Below are 24,603 nucleotides of genomic sequence, written 5' to 3'. Positions count from 1 at the left end.
TTTTTTTCTCTCATCCAAACCACGTGTTCCGTTTTAATATCATTAATTATAAGTTCCTCCACTCAGAACTAAAGGAGGGGTAGCGATTCGAAACCGCTGTTTGTAAATTGGTTTAGAGTGCAGCAGCAAAAAGACTGCTGGCCAGGTAGATTACCTTAAACCAGTTAAAAGAAGCCCCCGGAATCCTTACACAAGTCCCCTGGACCCGATGGCCTGCATCCCAGAGTCTTAAAAGAGGTCGCTGCAGAGATAGTGGATGCATTGGTTGTAATCTACCAAAATTCCCTGGATTCTGGGGAGGTCCCAGCAGACTGGAAAACCGTAAATATACCGCCCCTATTTAAGAAAGGAGGGAGACAGAAAGCAGGCAACTATCGACCAGTTAGCCTAACATCTGTCATTGGGAAAATGCTGGAGTCCATCATTAAGGAAGTGATGGGACATTTAGAAAATCATAATATAGTCAAGCAGAGTCAGCATGGTTTTATGAAAGGGAAATCATGTTTGACAAATTTGCTGGAGTTCTTTAAGGGTGTAATGAGCAGGCTGGATAAAGGGGAACCAGTAAATGTTGTGTATTTGGATTTCCAGAAGGCATTCAATAAGGTGCCACATAAAAAGTTATTACACAAGATAAGAGCGCACAGGGTTGGGGGTAATATATTAGCATGGATAGAGGATTGGTTAACTAACAGAAAACAGAGAGTCGGGATATACGAGTCATTTTCAGGTTGGCAACCTGTAACTCGTGGGGTGTCGCAGGGATCAGTGCTGGGGCCTCAACTATTTACAATCTATGTTAATGACTTGGATGAAGAAACTGAGTGTAATGTAGCCAAATTTGATGATACAAAGATAGGTGGGAAAGTAAATTGTGTGGAGGCAAAGAATCTCCAAAGGGATAGAGATAGGCTAAGTGAGTGGGCAAAAATCTGGCAGATGGAGTCTGATGTGGGAAAATTGAGTCTAATGTCCCACTTTGGTAGGACAAATAAAAAAGCAAATTAGTATTTAAATGGGGAGAGATTACAAAATGCTGAGGTACAGAGGGATCTGGGGGTCCTTATACATGAATCACAAAATGTTAGTATGCAGGTACAGCAAGTAATTAGGAAGGGAAATGGAATGTTGGCCTTTATTGCAAAGGGAATGGAGTAGAAAAGTAGGGAAGTCCTGTTGCAACTGTACAGGGCATTGGTAAGACCACACCTGGAGTACTGTGTACAGTTTTGATCTCCTTATTTAAGGAAGGATATTACTTGCATTGGAGGCAGTTCAGAGAAGGTTCACAAGGTTGATTCCTGGGATGAAGGGGTTGTTTTATGAAGAAAGGTTGAGCAGGCTGGGCCTATACTCATTGGAGTTTAGAAGAATGATAGGGGATCTTATTGAAACATGTAAGATTCTGAAGGGGCTTGACTGTGTAGATGCAGAGAGGATGTTTCCCCTCATGGGGGAATCTAGAACTAGGGGACATAATTTCAGAATAAGGGGCAGCATTTTAAATCGGAAATGAGGAGGAATTTCTTCTCTCAGATGGTCGTGAATCTTTGGAATTCTCTTCCCCAGAGAGCTGTGGAGGCTGAGTCATTGAATATATTTAAGGTGGAGATAGACAGATTTTTGAACGATAAGGGAGTCAAGGGTTATGGGGAGCGGGCAGGGAAGTGGAGTTGAGGCCAAGATCAGATCAGCCATGATCTTATTGAATGGTGGAGCAGGATCGAGGGGCCGAATGACCGACTCCTGCTCCTACCTCTTATGTTCTGACCAGTCACCATTTCTCAAATAACAACAGAAAATGCTGGAAATACTCAGCAGGCCAGGCAGCATCCGTGGAGAGAGAAACAAGAGTTAACGTTTCAGGTCTGGGACCCTTCATCAGAACTGGAAAAAGCTGGAGATGTAATAGATATTAAGCAGGTGCAGAGACAGGGGTGGGGGGGGGGGTGGTTAGGAGGGGAGGAAGAAATAGAAAGAACACCCTGTACTTTTGTAAGAGGCAGGAAAGATAAAATGTTGCAAATGGGAATGGCAAAAATCATACTGCATGAAAAATGGGGGCAGGGATAATTATCTGAAATTGTTGAACTCAATGTTGAGTCCGGAAGGCTGTAAAGTGCCCAATCGAAAGATGAGGTGCTGTTCCTCGAGCTTACGTTGAGCTTCATTGGAACAATGTAATAGGCCGAGGACAGAGAGATCAGAGTGGGAGTGGAGCGGAGAATTAAAGTGACAGGTGACCGGAAGCTCAGGGTCACCCGTACGGACTGAACGGAGGTGTTCCGCAAAGCGGTCGCCCAATCTGCGTTTGGTCTCCCCAATGTAGAGGAGACCGCATCGTGAGCAGCGAATACAGTATATTAAATTGCAAGAAGTACAAGTAAATCGCTGTTTCACCTGGAAGGGGTGTTTGGGGCCCTGGACAGTGGGAAGGGAGGAGGTAAAAGGGCATGTGTTGCATCTCCTGCGCTTGCACGGGAAGGTGCCAGGTGAAGGAGCAGGGCTGTTGGGAGTGATTGAGGAGTGGACCAGGGTGTCGCGGAGGGAGCGGTCCCTTCGGAATGCTGAAAGGGGAGGTGAGGGGAAGATGTGTTTGGTGGTGGGATCACGTTGGAGGTGGCGGAAATGGCGGAGGATGATCCGTTGAATGTGGAGGCTGGTGGGGTGAAAGGTGAGGACAAGGGGAAACTATCGTGGTTCTGGGAGGGAGGGGCAGGGCTGAGAGCAGAAGTGCGGGAAATAGAACGGACACGGTCAAGGGCCGTGTCAACCAAGGTAGAGGGGAATCCTCGGTTGAGGAAAAAGGAAGACATGTCTGAAGCACTAGTATGGAAGGTGGCATCGTCAGAACAGACGCGGCGGAGACGGAGAAACTGGGAGAACTCACATTGAACAACTTCTCCTTTGACTCCACTCACTTCCTCCAAATTAAAGGTGTTGCTATGGGAACCCGCATGGGCCCTAGCTATGCCTGCCTGTTCATGGGACACGTGGAACATTCTTTGTTCCAGTCCTACTCAGGTCCCCTCCCTCACCTCTTTTTCCGGTACATCGATGACTGTATTGGTGCCGTTTCCTGCTCTCACCCTGAACTGGATAAGTTCATTCACTTTACTTCCACTTTTCACCCTGCCCTCACCTTTACATGGTCCATCTCCGACTCTTCCCTTCCCTTCCTTGACTTCTCCGTCTCCATTTCTGGCGATCGGCTTTCAACAAACATCCACTACAAGTCCACCGACTCCCACAGCTACCTGGACTACACTTCCTCCCACCCCGCTTCCTGTAAGGACTCTATTCCATTCTCCCAGCTTCTCCATCTCCGCCGCGTCTGTTCTGATGATGCCACCTTCCATACGCTCCCAAGCAATGGGATAACAGTGCCTTTTTCCGTGATGTACTCACATTTTCTAGTCCAAGAGCAATGAGGTAGGTTTCAAAGGACTGTAACCAGCGAACCCATGGGATCGGCGGCTCACTGGGTAGTGCAAGGAAGGGAGGAGGTGGTGGAAGAGAGATTTCAGCCATCCTCGTCGCCAAATGTTGCATTTGCAAAGATAATCCAGAGGCCATAAGAAGAGCTCACTTCATGTTGCTTTTAATGGCTGATCCAAACACACTCTACAGGCAAAAGCAATCGAATACCTATATTCAATGTCAGACACAATACAACGATAATAGCACTATCAAACTCCATGTGCTCAGGCCAAGGCAATCAAGCACCTATCACCAATGTCAGACATAACAGATGGATTGTCAAAAGGTGTTTGATAAGGTGCCGGACAGGAGGCTTGTTGATCAAATGAAGGCTGACGGTATTAAAGGGAGTGGGGCAGCGTGGACAGGAAGTTGGGTAAAGGGCAGAAAACAGAGAATAGTGGTTAATGGATGTTCTTCAGTCTGGAGGGATGTACACAGTGGTGTCCCCCAGGGTCAGTGTTGGGAGCACTGCTCTTCTCAATATAGAGAAATGATCTGGGCTTGGGTATGTGGGGCACAAGATCAAAATCTCCAAATGAGGCCAAAATAGGGACCCTGGCCAACTGTGAAGAGGACTGTAAGTGACTTCAGTGTGAATACACGGGTTAGTAAATGGGGCCGGGAGATGTCAGCTGAAATTTAACACAGAGAAATGTGAGGTGATAGATTTTGGGAGGAAGAAAATGGTAGAAAAAGTACATTAAATGGAAAAAGTTTAAAAGGAGTAGAGGAGCAGAACAGTGAAGAGGTGTGGTTTACAAGGACACTTTCCCTGGTTCCCTTTTCTTCAGTAACTTTCTCAATATCCCTAAACTACCATGCCTACTGTTAATGATGTTATTTCTTATAGTTTCACAATTCTAGGTATAAATATCACACATTATAATCTAATCTATTCTATTACTCACTCTGGTTTAAGCTTATATTGCGGGTACTTACTGACAAACCCGGTTCTTTCCCCTGATCTGATTAGAGTTTCACCCCGAGCGGAATTTGTGGAACGGAATGTCTTATCAGTGTTGCCATGGCGACCTGTCTGCAGTGAAATGCCTGTTTGAGTTTCTAACTCAGACTAAACTTCTCTCTCCCATAATGCACATTATATCAGACATTTATGTTAATGTACTTTAGCCATGTTCTGTTAATATCACTAAAACCAACAAGTGGTTCAGATACACAAACCTTTAAAAGTGGGAGGGGCAAGCTGATAAAGTGTTTAAAAAGCACATGGGATCTTAGATTTTATAAATAGGGGTGTAGAGTACAAATGGCAGGTACAGTATGGATTAGATACAGAGTAAAGCTCCCTCTGCACTGTCCCAGCAAACACTCCCAGGGCAGGTGCAGCACGGGTTAGATACAGAGTAAAGCTCCCTCTACGCTGTCCCATCAAACACTTCCAGGGCAGGTACAGCACGGGTTAGATACAGAGTAAAGCTCCCTCTACACTGTCCCATCAAACACTCCCAGGGCAGATACAGCACGGGTTAGATGCAGAGTAAAGCTCCCTCTACACTGTCCTATCAAACACTCCCAGGGCAGGTACAGCACAGGTTAGATACAGAGTAAAGCTCCCTCTACACTGTCCCCATCAAACACTCCCAGGGCAGGTACAGCACGGGTTAGATACAGAGTAAAGCTCCCTCTACACTGTCCCATCAAACACTGCCAGCCCATAATGAGCAGGGCTCAGGGAGGTTGGTTGCTAGGCACTGCAGTGATGTCATAAAGCAGGGCCATTCAGCCCAACTGGTCGTCTCCTTGTCCCTTTAAAGGTGGAGAGTGGGGACACCCTGTCTCCAAACACATCCCACCTGTTCATACTGAGAATCCCCAGGCAAGGCGCAAGGCCCAGAGTGTGGAACACAACCAAGGGCAAAAGAGGAGAGCGGGGACACCCTGTCTCAAAACACATCCCACCTGTTCATACTGAGAATCCCCGGGCAAGGCGCAAGGCCCAGAGTGTGGAACACAACCAAGGGCAAAAGAGGAGAGCGGGGGCACCCTGTCTCCAAACACATCCCACCGGTTCATACTGAGAATCCCCGGGCAAGGCCCAAGACCCAGAGTGTGGAACACAACCAAGGGGGAAAAGAGAGTGGGGACACCCTGTCTCCAAACACACTCCACCTGTTCATACTGAGAATCCCCGGGCAAGGCCCAAGGTCCAGAGTGTGGAACACAACCAAGGGGGAAAAGAGGAGAGCGGGGGCACCCTGTCTCCAAACACACCCCACCTGTTCATACTGAGAATCCCCAGGCAAGGCCTAGGGCCCAGAGTGTGGAACACAACCAAGGGCAAAAGAGGAGAGCGGGGACACCCTGTCTCCAAACACACCCCACCTGTTCATACTGAGAATCCCCGGGCAAGGCCCAAGGCCCAGAGTGTGGACACACCGCGGGGAGAGATGGTGCAGTGTGGGGGAGGTGAGGCAGGAGTCTGCTCATCCCGGGGGAAGATCAGACAAAGTGCTTTGAATGGTGGGTCCAGCAGTGAAACTGAAACCAAACCAAAGCGAACAAATGAAGATCCAATCCAGGGGAACAAGCAATGGGACAATGGGGAGAAACCACAACTGGCCCAAAAGTGGGACTAAACTCCCCAAAAGGTGGATGCGGACAGTTAGAAACTCCTCCTGGTGACTGTGTGCCTGCAGGACTCGGCTTCGCTCCAGTGTTTAAAGGCACAGAGCGCTGGCCTCACACCCTGGGAATTCCAGGGGCAGCGAGGACAAGCCTGGAAATACCCCGGAGCAGGGAAAGCCCACTGGGCCCCAGCACAGGCTCAATCGCCAATCCCCGGTCAAGGGCAATCCCAGCGTGCCCACTCTGAACCTGGTTTGCTGCTCCCTCTGTGCCCAGCACTGCCTCCACCCCCGGCTCACGGAAGTGGAATTTCAGCCTCAGTGTTACAAGTTTCCTCGGTTACAGGCTGGAGAGAGGAATCATTCAGCTGCGTGATTGGTTCAGTCTGTACATGACTGACAGGTCCTTCTACATTTGAGTGTTCAGGTATTCAAATACCCCATGACACTAATCCCGGATATGAAAGAGGGGAGAGCTGTGTTTAAATCAAAGAGTCTCCTTGGAGATTCTCTGAGAGAAGGAACTGGTCGCTTGAAACTCTGAAAGAGAAAAAATCAGTTAGAAATTTCCAATTAGCAGTTTGGAAGGTTTGGGGAGCTGAGACTTGTCCATGAGAGTAACTGAAGGTATGAGAACTGAAATAGGCTCAAGTTAGAAAAGAGAAAAGGCCCAAAAATGGAGCAGTCAGTAACAGGACATCAATTAGTCTCCTCTTATCTTGGAGACGTTGAGGACTCGACACACTTTCTGCTTGAAACAAAGTGATTTATTTGGCATCTACGCAGAATATTAAAGTCCAGCCCAGTTACAGGGGTTATTAACATCAGCAGAAACAAACCCCAACTGTCAGTGTGAACATGGTTCAGTCCGGGATGTGATTAACAGCAGAATTAACAACAAAACCCAACCCCTGCAGTCACTTATGAACTCGCTGGTGTCTCAGCAGGTGGGATGACCGAGTGAATCCCTTCCCACACTCAGAGCAGGTGAACGGTCTCTCCCCAGTGTGAACTCGCTGGTGCATCAGCAGGTGGGATGACCGAATGAATCCCTTCCCACACTCGGAGCAGGTGAACGGTCGCTCCCCAGTGTGAACTCGCTGGTGTGTCAGCAGGTTGGATGACTCAGTGAATCCCTTCCCACACTCAGAGCAGGTGAACGGCCTCTCCCCACTGTGAACTTGCATGTGTGTCAGCAGGCTGGATGACTGAGTGAATCCTTTTCCACACTCAGAGCAGGTGAACGGTCTCTCCCCAGTGTGAACTCGCTGGTGTATCAGCAGGTCGGATGACCGAATGAATCCCTTCCCACACTCGGAGCAGGTGAATGGCCTCTCCCCAGTGTGAACTCGCTGGTGTGTCAGCAGACTGGATGACTGAGTGAATCCCTTCCCACACTCGGAGCAGGTGAACGGCCTCTCCCCAGTGTGAACTCGCTGGTGTGTCAGCAGGTCGGATGAATTAGTGAATCCCTTCCCACACTCGGAGCAGGTGAACGGCCTCTCCCCAGTGTGCACTCGCTGGTGTGTCAGCAGGTGGGATGAATTAGTGAATCCCTTCCCACACTCGGAGCAGGGGAACGGTCTCTCCCCAGTGTGAACTCGCTGGTGTCTCAGCAGGTGGGATGACCGAATGAATCCCTTCCCACACTCTGAGCAGGTGAACGGTCTCTCACCAGTGTGTATTTTCTGGTGTGTCAGCAGGTGGGATGAACTTGTGAATCCCTTCCCACACTCGGAGCAGGTGAACAGCCTCTCCCCAGTGTGAACTTGCTGGTGTGTCAGCAGGTGGGATGAACGAGTGAATCCCTTCCAACACACAGAGGAGGTGAACGGTCTCTCTCCAGTGTGAACTCGCTGGTGTGTCAGCAGGCTGGATGACTGAGTGAATTCCTTCCCACACATGGAGCAGGTGAACAAACTCTCCCCAGTGTGAGTGCGTTGGTGTCTCAGCAGGTGCTGTTTGCTTTTAAAGCTCTTCTCACAGTCAGAACATTTGTACAGTCTCTTATCAGTGTGAACTCGCTGGTGTGTCAGCAGGCTGGATGACTGAGTGAATCCCTTCCCACACACAGGGCAGGTGAATGGTCTCTCTCCGGTGTGACTGCGCCGATGAATTTCCAGCTGGGACGGGTAACTGAATCGCTTCCCACAGTCCCCACATTTCCACATTTTCTCTGTGGTGCAGGTGTCCTTGTGTCTCTCCAGGTTGGACGATCAGTTGCAGCCTCGTCACACAGAACACGTTTACGGATTCTCCCCGCTGTGAATGGTGCGATTTTTTTTAGGCTGTGTAACTGGTTAAAGCTCTTTCCACAGGCAGTGCACTGGAACACTCGCACTTGGGTGTGTGTGTCTCGGTGCTTTTCCAGTCACACTGATGTTTGAAATCTTTTCCCACAGACAGAACAGACAAACATTTCTCCTTCCACATTCAAAGCCTGATGATATTCAGGTCCTGATGAATCGAGTGACTCTGTCAGATCTTGACGTGATGTTTGGTTTGTGTTTCCTGACTGCAAATCCTCCCCTTCTAATACCCTGTAAAAGGAGTTTACAAAACTTATCACTAAGTACAGGACAGAAATTCAGAACAGATAATTCAAGTTTCTATGGAACATTCTTTCCTCTCTTGTTCCTCCAAAGCTGTAAATCCCCGTCCCACACATTGTCCCTCCTCCCCATGTTAAAATCCAAACACATCGCACATCTCAAGACAGTTTGTTCTTTGCTCCCAGTTTTCGCCACCAACTCTGGCAGGGTTCAGTTCTACACTCACTGGTTCCCCTCCCTCTCCTCCCCTGAAGGTGCTGACTCTGGCTGGGTTCAGTTCTACACTCAATTCAATTCAATTCAAATCGCTTTATTGGCATGACAAGGTACATCTTATGTTGCCAAAGCATCGAAAAACATTCATGGTTGAACACAAAAAATACAGATCTATCCATACAGTGTATAAGCAGAAATATATCCCTGAGTGTATAAATATACATTCATATAATTTGTATATACTCTTTTCTTATATTTAGTGGTTGTCCCTCTGTTTATGGCAAGCTGTAACATAGTGTGCCGCTAAGGTTACACAATTTCTCTCTTCCCCTAGTAGGTATGGGAGTTTTTGGTCGTCATTCAAATTTCTGAATTCCGGGCATACTTTTGTGAATTTTGGGTAGAAATTCTCCCTTATGCCCTGATATTTTCTACAAGCTGTGAGGAAGTGCATCTCTGTCTCCACCACTCCCTGACTGCAGTGAGAGCATATCCTGTCCTCTCTTGGTAGCCGGGTCTGCCTGTGTCTACCTTTTTCGATCGCCAGGCTATGTTCACTAAGTCTGTACATTGTCAAGGTTTTTCTCAGTTTTCTATCCTTTACCATGGTCAGGTAATCAGCCCTGCTGTATTGTCTGTTTAGGGCCAAGTAGCAATTGAGTTTGTTTTGGGTTTTTGTTGTTTCTGCCCAATATGACAGATATTTTTCCTTTTGCTTAGTGACGATTGTGTTGGGTCGAATTCTTTGTGTTACGCTGTCACTGTCCTGGGGCTGGTTATTGTTAGTAGTGTTAGTAGTTACTTCACTGAGTCCCAGGACTAGTTCACTGAGGGTATTCTTCTTTATGGTCCTCTCTTGGCATTTCAGGGCTTCGTAATGATAGCAGTGGGGGTTGCTCATTTTCAGGTGTTTCCAAAATTTGGTGGCTCTTTTTTGGATAGTGATTATTAATGGATATTGGCCTAGTTCTGCCCTGCATGCATTGTTTATGGTTTTCCTTTGAGTCCGGAGGATACCTTTACAGAATTCTGCATGCAGGATCTCAATTGGGTGTTTGTCCCATTTTGCAAATTCTTGTTGTGTTACTGGTCCCCACACCTCACTGCCACAGAGTGCAATTGGTTCAATTACTGATTTAAAAATTTTGAGCCAAATGCTAATTGGGATTTCTATTTGGATTGATTTTTTAATGGCATAGAAAGCCCTTCTTGCTTTCTCTTTCAGTTCATTCACAGCCAGATGAAAATTTCCCATAGAACTGATTTTTAAGCCCAAGTATGTGTAGTTAGTGGTTTGTTCAATTTTGGTTGTTCCTAGTGTGAAATTTATTTTGGGTCCCTGATGTCTGGATCTTTGCTGGAACACAAGGACTTTGGTTTTTTGGGGATTTATTGTCAGGGCCCAGGTCTGGCAGAACGACTCCAGCAGATCCAGGTTCTGCTGTAGACCCTCCTTAGTTGGTGACAGCAGAACCAGGTCATCTGCATAGAGGAGGAATTTAACCTTGGATTCATATAGGGTGAGGCCGGGTGCTGTAGATTGTTCAAGTAGTTTTGCCAATTCATTTATGTAAATATTAAAGAGTGTCGGTGAGATGGGCGAGCCCTGCGTCACCCCCCGCCCCTGTGGGAAGTATTTTGTTTGTTTGTCTCCAATTTTAACTGCACATTTGTTGTTTGGATACATTGATTTAATTACATCATATGTTTTTCCCCCTACCCCGCTTTCGATAAGTTTCAGGAATAGACCGTCGTGCCAGATGGAATCAAAAGCCTTCTGGAAATCTATAAAGCATGCGTAGATTTTGCTTTTGTTTTGATGAACATGTTTGTCAATTAGGGTCTGTAGGGTGAAGATATGATCTGATGTTCTATAGTTTGGTAGGAATCCAATTTGGCTTTTACTCAAGACATTGTGCTCCTCAAGGAAGTTTATAAGTCTTTTGTTTATGATACTACAGAATACCTTCCCCAGGTTACTGTTTACACAGATGCCTCGATAGTTATTTGGGTCGACTTTGTCCCCACTTTTGTATATGGGTGTTATGAGTCCTTTGTTCCAGATATCAGGGAAGTAACCAACACTCAGAACCAAGTTGAAGAGTTTTAGGATAGCCAGTTTCATTTTATCGTCTGTGTGTTTAATCATCTCGCTTAGTATGCCGTCTGCACTGCAAGCTTTTCCAGGTCGCAGGTCCTTGAGTTTTTCAAATAGTTCTTTTTCTGTTATTATGGAGTTTAGCGGGTTTTGGTTATCTTTTATGGCCATTTCGAGCTTTTCCAGTTTTTTGCATATTTGGTGTTGCTCTGGCCTTAGTGTGTTTTTCTGGTATAATTTTTCAAAGTGGTTTTCCCATGTGTCTCCATTTTGAATGGCCAATTTGTCGTGTTGTTTTTTGTGTAATGTATTCCAGTTGTCCCAGAAACAATTTGAATCAATGGATTCCTCAATGGAGCTGAGTGTATTCTTAATATACTGCTCTTTTTTGGTTCTGAGTGTGTTCCTGTATTGTGTTAGTGTCTGACAATAAGTAAGGCGTAATTCCTCGTTTTCTGGCTGTCTGTGTTTTTGGTTTGATATTTTTCTAAGTTTTTTCCTCATGTTATGGCAATCTGGGTCAAACCATTTTTCATAGTTTTTTGTTTTGGGTTTGTTCTTGCGAGCTTTCAAGTTTGACCTTGTTGCCAAATTATCAAAAATATTATTTAGGTTATTTAGTGCCCAGTTTACGCCTTCTTTATTGTGAGTGTATATGTTATCCAGAAAGGTGTCCAAGAGAGCTTGAGTTGATTGATTGCTAATTGCTTTCGGTATTTCTCCGTGCTGTTTTTGGCCCATCTGTATGATTTTTTGGTGTTGTACAGCTTACTGGGTTGTGTTTCTATGTTGTTTGTTTCTGTCTTTTTAAAATACATAGTAATCTGACTGTGGTCTGACAGTGTTGTTTGTGGTTTGACTGTGAATGCTCTGAAAGAGGATGGGTCCAAATCCGTAATCATATAGTCTACGGTGCTACAGCCAAGAGGTGAGCAATAGGTCGATCTTCCTAGGAGGTCTCCCATGAACCTACCATTGACAATGTACAGACCCAGGCTTCGACAGAGCTGCAGGAGCTGTTTTCCGTTAGTATTTGTCTGTTTGTCGCAGTTATGCCTGTATGGATGGGAAGGGATATCGAAGTGGTTATTCCCGAATATGTAATTGTTTCCCTGATTATTGGTGAAGTCTGGTTCTTCGCCAGTTCTTGAATTGAGGTCACCACAGATCAACACGTTCCCCTGGGCCTGGAATTGGATAATCTCCCTCTCAATGTTGGAGAAGGTGTCCTCTTTAAAGTACGGGGATTCCATTGGGGGGATATAGAGTGCGCAAATGAAAACATCTTGAGTGTTAGAGATAATCCCCCTCTCAATTTTGAGCCACATGTGGTTTTCGCCCTTTTTTATAAATTTGATGCAATTCTTAAGCTCTGTTTTAAACCAAATCAGTATGCCTCCGGAGTCTCTGCCTTGGGTTACTCCTGGCAATTTATTGGAGGGGACCACCAGCTCTGTGTACCCTTGGGGACGGCCAGTGTGTCCTTCTCCTCTATACCAAGTTTCCTGTAAAATGATAATATCCAGATCTTTAGTTTCATCTATGAACTCTGGGGTCCTACTCTTCACGTCGAGCACCGAAGAGCGTAGACCTTGGATATTCCAGGTCGAAATATATAAGGATTTCATGTTAAGTTTGATCTTTTACTATGATAGGGTAAAGAATGATATGTGTTTGTTGTGTCTAAATGGGGGAAAAAAAGATCATCTCAATTGTCTATAAATGCTGATACTACTTGGTTACAACTCTTTCCAGTAATTCGTCCTTAAATTAAAAAAAAATTTTTTTTTTTAATTTTCTGATCCATAAGGTGGAAGTGGATGCTGCTGCACGTCTGCCTAGTGTCTCTTAATGGATTGTCTCTGTCTGAGGTATTGCGTACGCCCTGTGCATCTCTCCCTCTGTCTGGCTGGGGGCGGTCCTGTTCCCCTGTAGGACAGGAGTGGTGCAGGTCTGATATTGTTGTTGTACATGGGGATCCTCTCTGGTCCCGGTTGGTGTGGTGGTGGTCTCTGTAGTGTTCCTGATATGTACCCCGCTGACCTCTGGTGGTCGGGGGGGGGTCCTCTTGGAGTCTGGGTATGGACCCGGTTAAAAGCGACGTCCTTCAGGGCTTTAGCAAAGATCGATATTCGTTTCCTGTGGATATGGACGCGGTCGTGAAGACATTCCACATCGAGGGTGGGGTGTTGGGCCAGGTGCACGTTGTGTTTTAATTCACAGTCTCTTGCTATGCTGGCATTTATCTCACGAATTGTTTTGTTGTTAAAGTCTGTTCTCGGCAATATTGTGGAGACAGTGATTCTAGTGTTTGGGAATGTATTGCTTGCCTTCTCAATCACTGCTCTGAGCGAGGTTGCTACCCCTTTCTGCTGGGCCTTTAGGTCATTTGTGCCAGTGTGTATTATTATGTGTTGGGGGGAGCCTAATCGGGTTTTGGTCAGCCATTCCAGGGCTCTGTCTGTTGTTGGGCACCGGATCTTTTTTACTATATGTCTAGGGAAGAGCTTTTTCTCCCATAGAAATTTCCCATTTGCTTCAGTCAGTGGCTGGGTTCAGTTCTACACTCACTGGTTCTCCTCCCTCTCCTCCCCTGAAGGTGCTGACTCTGGCTGGGTTCAGTTCTACACTTGTACAAAAGTAAAATACTGCGACTGTTGGAAAACTGAAGTAAATTTCCCATTTCCCACTCACTGGTTCCCCTCCCTCTCCTCCACTGAAGGTGCTGACTCTGGCTGGGTTCAGTTCTACACTCACTGGTTCACCTCCCTCTCCTCCCCTGAAGGTGCTGACTCTGGCTGGGTTCAGTTCTACACTCACTGGTTCACCTCCCTCTCCTCCCCTCCCCTGAAGGTGCTGACTCTGGCTGGGTTCAGTTCTACACTCACTGGTTCCCCTCCCTCTCCTCCCCTGAAGGTGCTGACTCTGGCTGGGTTCAGTTCACTCACTGGTTCCCCTCCCTCTCCTCCCCTGAAGGTGCTGACTCTGGCTGGGTTCAGTTCCACACTCACTGGTTCCCCTCCCTCTGTTCCCCTGAAGGTGCTGACTCTGGCTGGGTTCAGTTCTACACTCACTGGTTCCCCTCCCTCTCCTCCACTGAAGGTGCTGACTCTGGCTGGGTTCAGTTCTACACTCACTGGTTCCCCTCCCTCTCCTCCCCTGAAGGTGCTGACTCTGGCTGGGTTCAGTTCTACACTCACTGGTTCTCCTCCCTCTCCTCCCCTGAAGGTGCTGACTCTGGCTGGGTTCAGTTCTACACTTGTACAAAAGTAAAATACTGCGACTGTTGGAAAACTGAAGCAAAACCAGAAACTGCTGAAAATACTCAGGCAGCATCTGTGCAGAGTGAAACAGAGTTAACGTTTCAGGTCGCTGTCCTTTCATCAGAACTCCTTCTACACTCCACATTGAACAAAGATTTGTCTCAGGGATCAGTTCTGAGTACAAGGGGCAAATCTGGGGCCCGTCTGTTACAAATGTGTGGGCTGTAAACCGTAACCCCGGCACTTCCCAGCGCCATCAGGAGAGATGGTGAGAAAGCCCCTGTAAGACGGGGGGAGGGATCTACAAGAAAGGAAACCAGCCTAAATATAAACAAAACAGGAAAGGAGAGCACAGGAAAGAGTAACGTTTGGGAGAACATTGATCGTCAGGGAATAAATAGAGTTATAGAACAGGAGTTTAAAAAGATGGTTAAAAATAAAGTGAGAGGAGCTGCTAATAAAAATGAGTAAAACTGTCTGTGCAGCAATGCACACAGTGTCTGTAATAAACAGGGGAGTTGGAGGCAGTCATGCGTTGAGAGGAATCAGACATAGTAGGGATTACTGAGACATGGCTACAGAAAAATTAGGGCTGGGAATTAAACATTGCAGGGTATAACATATTTAGAAATGATAGAGAGGGAAAAAGCGGAGGTGGCGTAGCTGTACTTATTAGAGATAACATAATGGCAGTAGAAAAAAGTGACGCAGCTACCAGCAAGATAGAAATAGAATCCATGTGGATAGAAATAAAAGATAATAAAGGATGAATCACACTAATAGGGATAGACTACAGACCACCAAATAGTGGAAGGGAGGTGCAGGAAGAAATATGCAGACAAATTAGGGAAATGATGAAAAAAAACTTGGAATGATAATCATGGGGGATTTCAACTACGAGATATTAATTGGACAGAAGAGGTAGGTAAAGGGGATAAGGGAATGGAGTTCCATCAATGTGTACAGGACTCCTTTCTAACCCAATATCTGCAAAGCTCAACAAGGGAGGATTCGCTATTGGATCCAGTAATGGAGAATGAATCAGTGCAAATAAGAGAAGTAAAAGTAGGGGAACATATAGGCAATAGTGACCATAATATAAGATGAATTAATGAAACTCAAAGAGGATAAACCCCCTGGTCCGGACGGATTACATCCGCGCATTTTAAAAGAATCTAGGGAAGAAATAGCAGAGGCATTACTACACACATTTAGTCATTCATTAGAAAATGGTGTAGTGCCAGAGGACTGGCAGATAGCTAACGTAATACCGATATTTAAGAAGGGAGATAGAGCATGTCCAGGGAACTACAAATCCGTCAGCTTCATATCGGTGGTAGGAAAAATAATGGACACAGGGAGTGGTTGAAGCGAGTAGTAAGGATACATTTAAGGGGAGGTTGGACAAGCAGATGAGGGAGAAGGGAACAGAGGATTATAGATAGAGTTAGATGAGGAAAGACAGGAGTTGGCTCGATTGGAGCATGAACGCTGGCATAGACTGGCTGGGCCGAATGGCCTGTTACTGTGCTGTACATTCTACGTAATCCGATGTAATCCGTGTGTGCAGAGTGAGAGTAAAATCAATGAGTCCCCTGGCCACAGGAAGCCTTAAGCCCCGCCCACTCATTGTTCCTTTACAAATATGACCGCGCATGCGTATTAGCAGTCGATGAAGCAAGAGGGCGGCACATTGACCTTCCTTTGCAATGATGGCGGCCGTTAACCTGGGCCTGTTACCCCGAAAAAGCCCCGGAGCCGCAAACACGGAACCTGTAGGTTCTCATTCAGTCCTGCGGCCTACACCAGGTGTTTATGAAACTCACCCACCGGGTGCGTTACCTCCCTGCGCCCCGTTGATTCGTAATCGGCGATAAACTGCAGCTCCCGCCTCGGTCTGCTTCCCGCAATCGCCTGGCTCTGATCACAGTGAAATTGCGCATGCTCCAAATACAGGCGGGCACTGCGCCTGCGCACTGGGCTCCTCCTGTTTGAATAGGGCACTTTCGCCCCCGCGACGCATGCTGGGCAACAGCCCCGCCATTGAAAGCCCCATTAGTGAATGAAGAATGAGTTTCTGTGATCCCATTGAGAGAAAATTCATCAATAACATAGAAGATAGCAGCAGGAGTAGGCCATTCGGCCCCTACGAGCCTGTTCCGCCATTTAATGAGAATAATTCACACAGAAACCCAAGTGCACGGGCACTCTGCCATGGTTCAGTCCTGGATGTGATTAATAACAGAATCCAGACCCCTGCAGTCACATGTGAACTCACTGGAGTCTCAGCAGGTGGGGTAAACTTTTTCCCACACACAGGATATTGAAACAGCCTCTCTCCAGTATCAGTGCCCTGATCACACATCAGCTGCTTTGAACTTTGAAAGCTTTTCTCTCAGTCAGAGTATTTAAAGCAACAGTTCTCAATGTGGACACTCTGGAGTGTCAACAGTTGGGACAACGGAGTGAATCCCTTCCCACACATGAAGTATCTGAACGGTCTCTCTCCGGTGTGACTGTGCTGGTGTGCCAGTAAATGGGATGATTGATTGAATCACCTTCCACACACAGAGCAGTGAATGGATTCTTCCCATTACGAACATTTTTGTGTGCTAATAGGTGAGATGAGTGAATGAGTCTCTTTCCACACTCAGCTGGTGAACAGCCTCTTCCCGGTGAGACTGTATCCATGAGTTTCCATCTCAGACGTGCAACTGAATGCATTCCCACACTCCCCACATTTACACTGTTGATTCAGGTGGGTGCACGAATCTTGATGATTTGTTCAAGGTGGATCCCCACATATAACATGTGTCCTGTTTCTTCCCGCTGTGATTGGTGCGTTTTCCTTCTATATCCAAAGGCCGATGATATTCAGGTCCTGATGAATCCAATGAATCTGTCACATCTTGACGCGATGTTTGGTTTGAGTTTCGATCTGCAGATCCTCCCCTCTAATACACTGCAAATGGTGTTTACAACAGGATATAAATTCAGAACAGACAAATCTATCTCTATAGACACTTTCTTCCCTCCAGTCCCTCCTAAGCTGTAAATTCTCCATTCTACACACCCTTCTTCTATACTTACTGTCTAAAAACATCATTCATTACACCATCTGTGATTTTGTTTCTCCCCTTCTCTCTAGAAGGTGCTGAATCTGGCTGGGTGCAACAACAAGAACAACAACTTGTATTTACATAGTAAAATGTCCCAAGGCACTGCACAGGAGGAATTTGACACTGAGCCACATAAGGAGAAATTAGGGCAGATGACCAAAAGATTGGTCAAAGAGGTAAGTTTTAAGATGCGTCTTAAAGGAGGAAAGAGAGGTAGCAAGGTGGAAAGGTTTAGGCAGGGAATTCCAGAGCTTAGGGCCGAGGCAACAGAAGGCAATGCCAATAAAGGTTGAGTGATTATACTCAGGGATGCTCAAGAGGGCAGAATTAGAGGAGCGCAGATATCTCAGGAGGTTGTGGGGCTGGAGGAGATTACAGAGATAGGGAGGGGAGATGCTCTGGAGGGATTTGAAAACAAGGATAAGAATTTTGAAATCGAGGCGCTGCTTAACCAGGAGCCAATGTAGGTCAGCGAGCACAGAGATGATGGGTGAACGGGAATTGGTGCAAGTTAGGACACGGTCCAAGTTAGGACATGGGCAGCCGATTTTTGGGTCACCTCCAGTTTATGTAGGGTAGAATGTGGGAGGCCAGCCAGGAGTGCATTGGAGTAGTTATGTCTAGAGGTACCAAAGGCATGGATGAAGGTTTCAGCAGAGGATGAGCTGAGGCAAGGGCGGCGACGGACGATGTTATGGAGGTGGAAGTAGGCGGTCTTTGTTATGCTGCGGATATGTGGTCAGAAGCTCATTTCAGGGTCAAATATGACACCAAGGTTACAAACAGTGTGGTTCAGCCTCAGACAGATGTCAGGGAGAGAGTTGGATTCAGTGGCTTGGGACCAAAAACAATGGCTTCGGTCTTCCCAATATTTAATTGGAGAAAATTCTGCTCATCCAGAAAAGGGCAGCACGGTGGCATTGTGGTTAGCACTGTTGCCTCACAGTGCCAGGGACCCGGGTTCGAATCCGGCCTCGGGTGACTGTCTGTGTGGAGATTGCACATTCTCCCTGTGTTTGTGTGGGTTTCCTCTGGGTGCTCCGGTTTCCTCCCACAGTCCAAAGATGTGCGGGTTAGGTTGATTGGCTATGATAAAATTGAACCTTAGTGTTAGGGGGATTAAATACGTGGGGTTACGGGGATAGGGTGGGATATGTGTTGGTGTAGGGGTTACGGGGATCGGGTGGGATATGAGTCGGTGCAGGCTCGATGGGCCGAAATGGCCTCTATCTGCACTGTGGGGTTTCTGTGATTCTGTGATTCTGTGAACTGTATGTCAGACAAGCAGTCTGACAGTTTAGACACCGTGGAGGGGTCGAGAGAAGAGGTAGTGAGGTAGAGCTGGGTGTCATCAGCCTACATGTGGAAACTGACACTGAGTTTTCGGATGATCGCCAATGGGCATAATGTAGATGCAAAATAGGAGGGGCCAAGGCTAGATCCTTGGGGGAAACCAGAGGTAACAAGGCGTGAATGGGAAGAGAAGCCGTTGCAGGTGATTCTCTGGCTACGATTTGATAGATAAGAATGGAACCAGGTGAGTGCAGTCCCACCCAGCTGGACGACAATGCAATTAGCTCACCTCTGCATTTTGGTAGGAAGAACGAGGAGAGGCATTGGCCCAGAAATTAAGGTCAGAGGCTTCCCGCGCGTGCAAGCCCCCGACCTGCACTTACCTAGCGCGCCAGCCATTGTTCAGTGGGACCGCATGGAATTTCGATCCTGGGCCTCCTCCAACGGCCGGTGCGCAGTGCTTGTGTATCCCAGGGGCGCAGTTCATTTGAAGCATCCCCTGGGATCAAGTGGGCCAAGGAGAGCCAATGGTAGAAGGGAATCTGTATTCATAGATTTGACAGGAGGACCTGTCAAATTTATGAATACAATTCAGCCCCAAAACGTCACTAAAACTTCAAATAATTTTTTTTAGAAACATCACATTTTTAAAATATCTATAAATTACATAAAATAACTACTTTAAACAAAAATTTAAATTTTTGAATAAATTAATTACAGTGTCTAATGGGGCTAAAAATAAACTTACCTTTCTTTAAAGTATTTAAAAATAATAAACCTGTGGATAAAATGTTTTAATTTTACTTAATTCACTCCTGGAGACTTACCCTCCCGCAGAAACCTGCAAAAAAAACAGGAGTTCCAGGTCTACGCGCTGCCTCTCTGGCACACGTGTTCGACCTGTGAACCCCTTCATTTAAGAGAACGGAAGTTCCGGTTTCCCATGCATGCGCAGTGCATGCACGAAATTGGCACTTTCGTTGGGCCTACGGGTGAGTACCCAGCGCGTACTCACCCATGGGGACCCGAAGTTCTGGGCCAATATAAATTAAAAGGTACAATTCTAAAGTGGGTGCAGGAACAGAGGGACCTGGGGGTTTATGTTGAAGATGGCAGGGCAGGTTGAGAAAGCAGTTAAAAAAGCGTACGGGATCCTGGGCTTCATAAATAGAGGCATAGAGTACAAAAGCAAGGAAGTTATGACGAACCTTTAGAAAACACTGGTTCGGCCTCAACTGGCGTATTGTGTCCAATTCTGGGCACCGCAGTTTAGGAAGGGTGTGAAGGCCTGAGAGCTGGTGCAGAAAAGATTGACAAGAATGGTTCCAGGGATGAGGGACTTCAGTTACGTGGATAGACTGGGGAAGCTAGACTACAGGAAGATATCAATGGACTGATCAGGTGGAATTGAATTCAATCCAGGGAAGTGTGAGGTCATGCATTTGGAGAGGACTAACAAGGCAAGGGAATACACAATAAATGGTAGGACATTGAGAAGTGCAGTGGATCAGAGGGACCTTGGTGTGCATGTCCACAGATCCCCGAAGGTAGCAGGACAGGTAGATAAGGTGGGTAAGAAGGCATACAGGATACTTGCCTTTATTAGCTGAGGCATAGAATATAAGAGCAGGGAGGTTATGGTTGAACTGTATAAAACACTAGTTAGGCCACAGCTAGAATACTGCGTGCAGTTCCGGTCACCACATTACAGGAAGGATGTGATTGCAATAGAGGGGGTGCAGAGGATATTTACGAGGATGTTGCCGGGGTTGGGGAATTTTAGCTATGAGGTAAGATTGGATAGGCTGGGATTGTTTTCTTTGGAACAGAAGAGGCTGAGGGGAGACCTATTTGAGGTGTATATAATTATGAGGGACCTAGATACAGTGGATAGGAAGGACCTATTTTCCTTAACAGAAGGATCAATAACCAGGGGACATAGATTTAAAGTACAGGAATCCCTCCCCAACCGCGGGGGATCTGTCCCTGTAAACCCCGTGGTTAGTAAAACCGCGGTTGGCAAATTCAGTATAAATGTGTATAAACACAATAAAAAAGAATATAAAAAGCATATAAATAGCATAAAAATCATGTTATTTACCTTATTCCTAAATTAAAAACCACGGATACGCGAATTTCACCGCCGCGGTTGGTGAAAATAGTCGCAGAGTGTAAACCATGTATACGTGAAATCCGCGTATGGCATAACCACGGTTGGGGCGGGATTCCTGTAATTGGTCGGAAGTTTAGAGGGAATTTGAGGAGAATTTTTTTCACCCAGAGGGTGGTGGGGGTCTGGAACTCACTGCCTGAAAGGGTGGTAAATTCAGACTTCCTCATCACATTTGAAAAGTACTTGGATATGCACTTGAAGTGCTGTAACCTACAAAGATATGGACCAAGTGCTGGAAAGTGGGATTAGGCTGGACAGCTCTTTATCGGCCGGCATGGACAAGATGGGCCGAATGGCCCCCTTCTGTGCTGTAAATTTCTATGATTCTAAGCTGGGATTGTTCTCCTTAGAGCAGAGAAGATTGAGAGGAGATTTGATAGAGGTGTTCAGAATCATGAGGTGTCCAGACAGAGTAGAGAGAGAGAAAGTGTTCCCATTGGTGGAAGGGTCGAGAGCCAGAGGACACAGATTTAAGGTGATTGGCAGAAGAACCAAAGGCGACATGAGAAAAGTCTTTTACGCAGCGAGTGGTTATGATCTGCAATGCACTGCCTGAAAGGGTGGTGGAGGCAGATTCAATCGTGGCTTTCAAAAGGGAATTGGATAAGGACCTAAAGGAAAATAAATGTCAGGGCTTCGGGGAAAGGGCGGGGTAGTGGGACTAGCTGAGGTGCTCTTGCAGAGAGCCGGCATGGGCTTGATGGGCCGAATGGCCACATTCTATGCTGTAACCATTCTATGATTTGAAGTATCGATATAGTTAATCTTCATTTATTCCTATTTTAATAACTTTTGCTGAATGTGGCCCTCGCCAAGGGCCAGGATATTGCATTCGGCCCACCATGGAAAATGAGATTGACACCCCTGAGGTAGACAATGTCAACCGGATTCCCCTCATCCCCCCAACCCAGCAACTTCTTCACAAAACTCAAACAAGTTCGCCTTGTTTTCTGGAAGCCATGTTGAATATCTCTAACCGCTCCTTCCCTTTCCCCGTGATCGAAAACAGCATCTCTTAGGGTCCCTTCAGGCACCTTCCCTGTGATCGATATCACACTGATGGGCCTCGAGTTCTCTTAGGGTCCCTCCAGGCACCTTCCCTCTGATCGATATCACACTGATGGGCCTCTAGTTCTCTTAGGGTCCCTGCAGGCACCTTCCTTGTGATCGATATCACACTGATGGGCCTCTAGTTCTCTTAGGGTCCCTGCAGGCACCTTCCTTGTGATCGATATCACACTGATGGGCCTCTAGTTCTCTTAGGGTCCCTGCAGGCACCTTCCCTGTGATCGATATCACACTGAAGAGCCTCTAGTTCTCTTAGGTTCCTTCAAGCACCTTCCCTGCAATCGATACCACACTCATGGGCCTCTAGTTCTCTTAGAATCCCTTCAGACACCTTCCCTGCGATTGATATCACACTGAAGAGCCTCTAGTTCTCTTAGGATTCCTTCAGGCACCTTCTCTGTGATCGGTATCACACTGATGGGTCTCTAGTTCCCTTATGATCCCTTCAAGCACCTTTCCTATGATCGATATCACACTGATGAGCCTCTAGTTTGCTTAGGATCCCTTCAGACACCTTCCTTTTGATCGATATCACACTGATGGGCCTCTAGTTCTCTTAGGATCCCCTCAGGCACCTTCCCTGTGATCGATATCACACTCATGGGCCTGGCTCTGATTTGTCCCCAATTTGGAAAATGGGAACTACGTGAGCTACCTTCCAATCTCAGGGAGCAATCCCTGACTCTATTAATTAATCAAGGATAGTCAGCATGGCTTTTTCAGGGGGAGATCATGTCTACCCAATTTGATTGAATTTTTTGAGGGGGTGACTAGGTGTATGGATGAGAGTAGTGCAGTTAATGTAATCTACATGGACTTCAGTAAGGCTTTTGACAAAGCATGGGAAACTCGTCAAGAAGGTAAGAGCCCATGGTATCCCAGGGCAATTTGGCACATTGGATCCAAAATTGGCTTAGTGGCAGGAGGCAGAGGGTGATGGTCGAAGGTTGTTTTTGTGACTGGAAGCCTGTGTCCAGTGGTGTACCGCAGGGATTGGTGCTGGGTCCTTTGCTGTTTGTAGTGTACATGAATGATTTAGATATGAATGTAGGAGGTATGATCAGTAAGTTCGCAGATGACACGAAAATTGGTGGAGTGGTAAATAGCGAGGAGGGAAGCCTCAGGCTACAGGATGATATAGACGGGATGGTCAGATGGGCAGAACAGTGGCAAATGGAATTTAACCCTGAAAAGTGTGAGGTTGCGGCAGAACCACTGAATGACTCTGGCTAACTACATAATTCTCTTTAACGATGTTCCAACACCAGCCTAAGCCTGTACCATTGTGTTAGGCATTACTGTGTTTTGTATATAGAGTTTGCATGTATGGGGCGTGGCCCCTTTGAGAGTGTGGGAAAACGTGGGCAAACACGATGACGTCATGTCGCAAACCACGTGACTGCCCAGGCAGTCCTCGTGGCATCTCCGTTGAGTAAAGACCTGTTTCATTGTTCTCCTGTGTCGATCTCAGTTATTTGTAGGAATTCGTCAATTCCTACATTGGTGACCCCGTTTTTGTGAACGTTTTCACAGAAGAAGAGCACAGCATGGAGGCAAACGCAGTTTCGCTAAAGCTACCGCAGTTCTGGGAGCAGCAAGTGCCCTCGTGGTTTATTCAGGTCGAGGCCCAGTTCATCCTAAGGAACATCGATGCAGATCAGACCAAGTATCTTTACGTGGTCTCCGCACTCCACAGCTCTATCGCCTCTCGGATCGTCAGCCTCCTCAAAAAACCCCCAACGGAACACAAGTATGAAACGCTGAAAGCGCGGTTACTGCAAGTTTTCGGGCTCACAAAATCGGAGCGCGCCCGGCGATTACTCGCTATGCCTGGGCTCAGGGACACCAAGCCTTCAGAGTTGATGAGCCAAATGCTCACACTCCTGGGCTCAGAACGGGAATGTTTCCTATTCCGCTAAATTTTCCTCAGCCAACTGCCTGAACAGGTACAAACTGCCCATGGCCAGATCTGAAACTAAAGACTGCGCAGCGGAGGCTGACAAAATTTTCGCTGTAACTCGGCAGTACTGTGCCGCCATGAGGCACCCATCCCCCACAGACATTGCCCCAGCTCGTCAGCCTGCTGGGCTGTGTTTCTACCACACGCAGTTCAGCGTGAAGGCGAAGCGTTGCCGCCCTCCCTGCAGTTTTCCCCAAAAGAAAAACCAGCATCATCTGACACTGTGGCCACCGAGGAACGGGTCTAACGGGCACCCCGCGGCAAAGATGGTGATTGGCAACGTGGGAAAATTGCTGTTCATCACCGATACCCTCTTCGGTCGTCGTTTTCTGTGTGACACCGAAGCACAGTGCAGCATTTTACCCGCATCCGCCCTCGATGTGCAGATGGGGAATCACAGCCCCGCCCTTGAAGCGGCCAATGGCGGCACAATTCGGACCTTCGGCAGATGGCGAGTGGAGTTGTGCCTCGGGGGGCAATGTTTTCACTGGGAGTTTGTTTCGGCAAAGTTTCCCAGCCCCTCCTCGGCGCAGATTTCCTGTGCGCCAACAGCCTCCTGGTCAACGTTCAGAACCGACGGCTGATCAACACAGCCGCTTTTAATTGCCTTCCATGTTACCGCAGTAACAATACGTCACGCACTGCCTCCTGTGCGTTCCCAACTCCTGATGAGTTCGCTCACCTGCTCAGCGAATTCCTCGACCTGACAAGACCCACGTTCTCCTCCACAGCCACGAAACATGGTGTGGAACACCACATCACCACCAACGGCCCCCTGGTCTACGCACGGGCC

At 47.1% G+C, this 24,603-nt stretch overlaps 1 pseudogene; it reads right to left on the bottom strand.

The window, feature by feature from the left end:
* Positions 1 to 6,824: 6,824 nt before the first annotated feature.
* LOC147119634 (uncharacterized) overlaps positions 6,825 to 24,603 on the bottom strand; it is a 90,124-nt pseudogene continuing 72,345 nt past the window's right edge.

Source organism: Somniosus microcephalus, chromosome 4 (genome assembly GCF_052327205.1).
Source record: "Somniosus microcephalus isolate GS21.2 chromosome 4, FLI_Smic_1.0, whole genome shotgun sequence".
Taxonomy (NCBI): Eukaryota; Metazoa; Chordata; class Chondrichthyes; order Squaliformes; family Somniosidae; genus Somniosus; species Somniosus microcephalus.
Note: the sequence above shows the minus strand (reverse complement) of the source record. Positions and strands in the feature narration are given on the sequence as shown.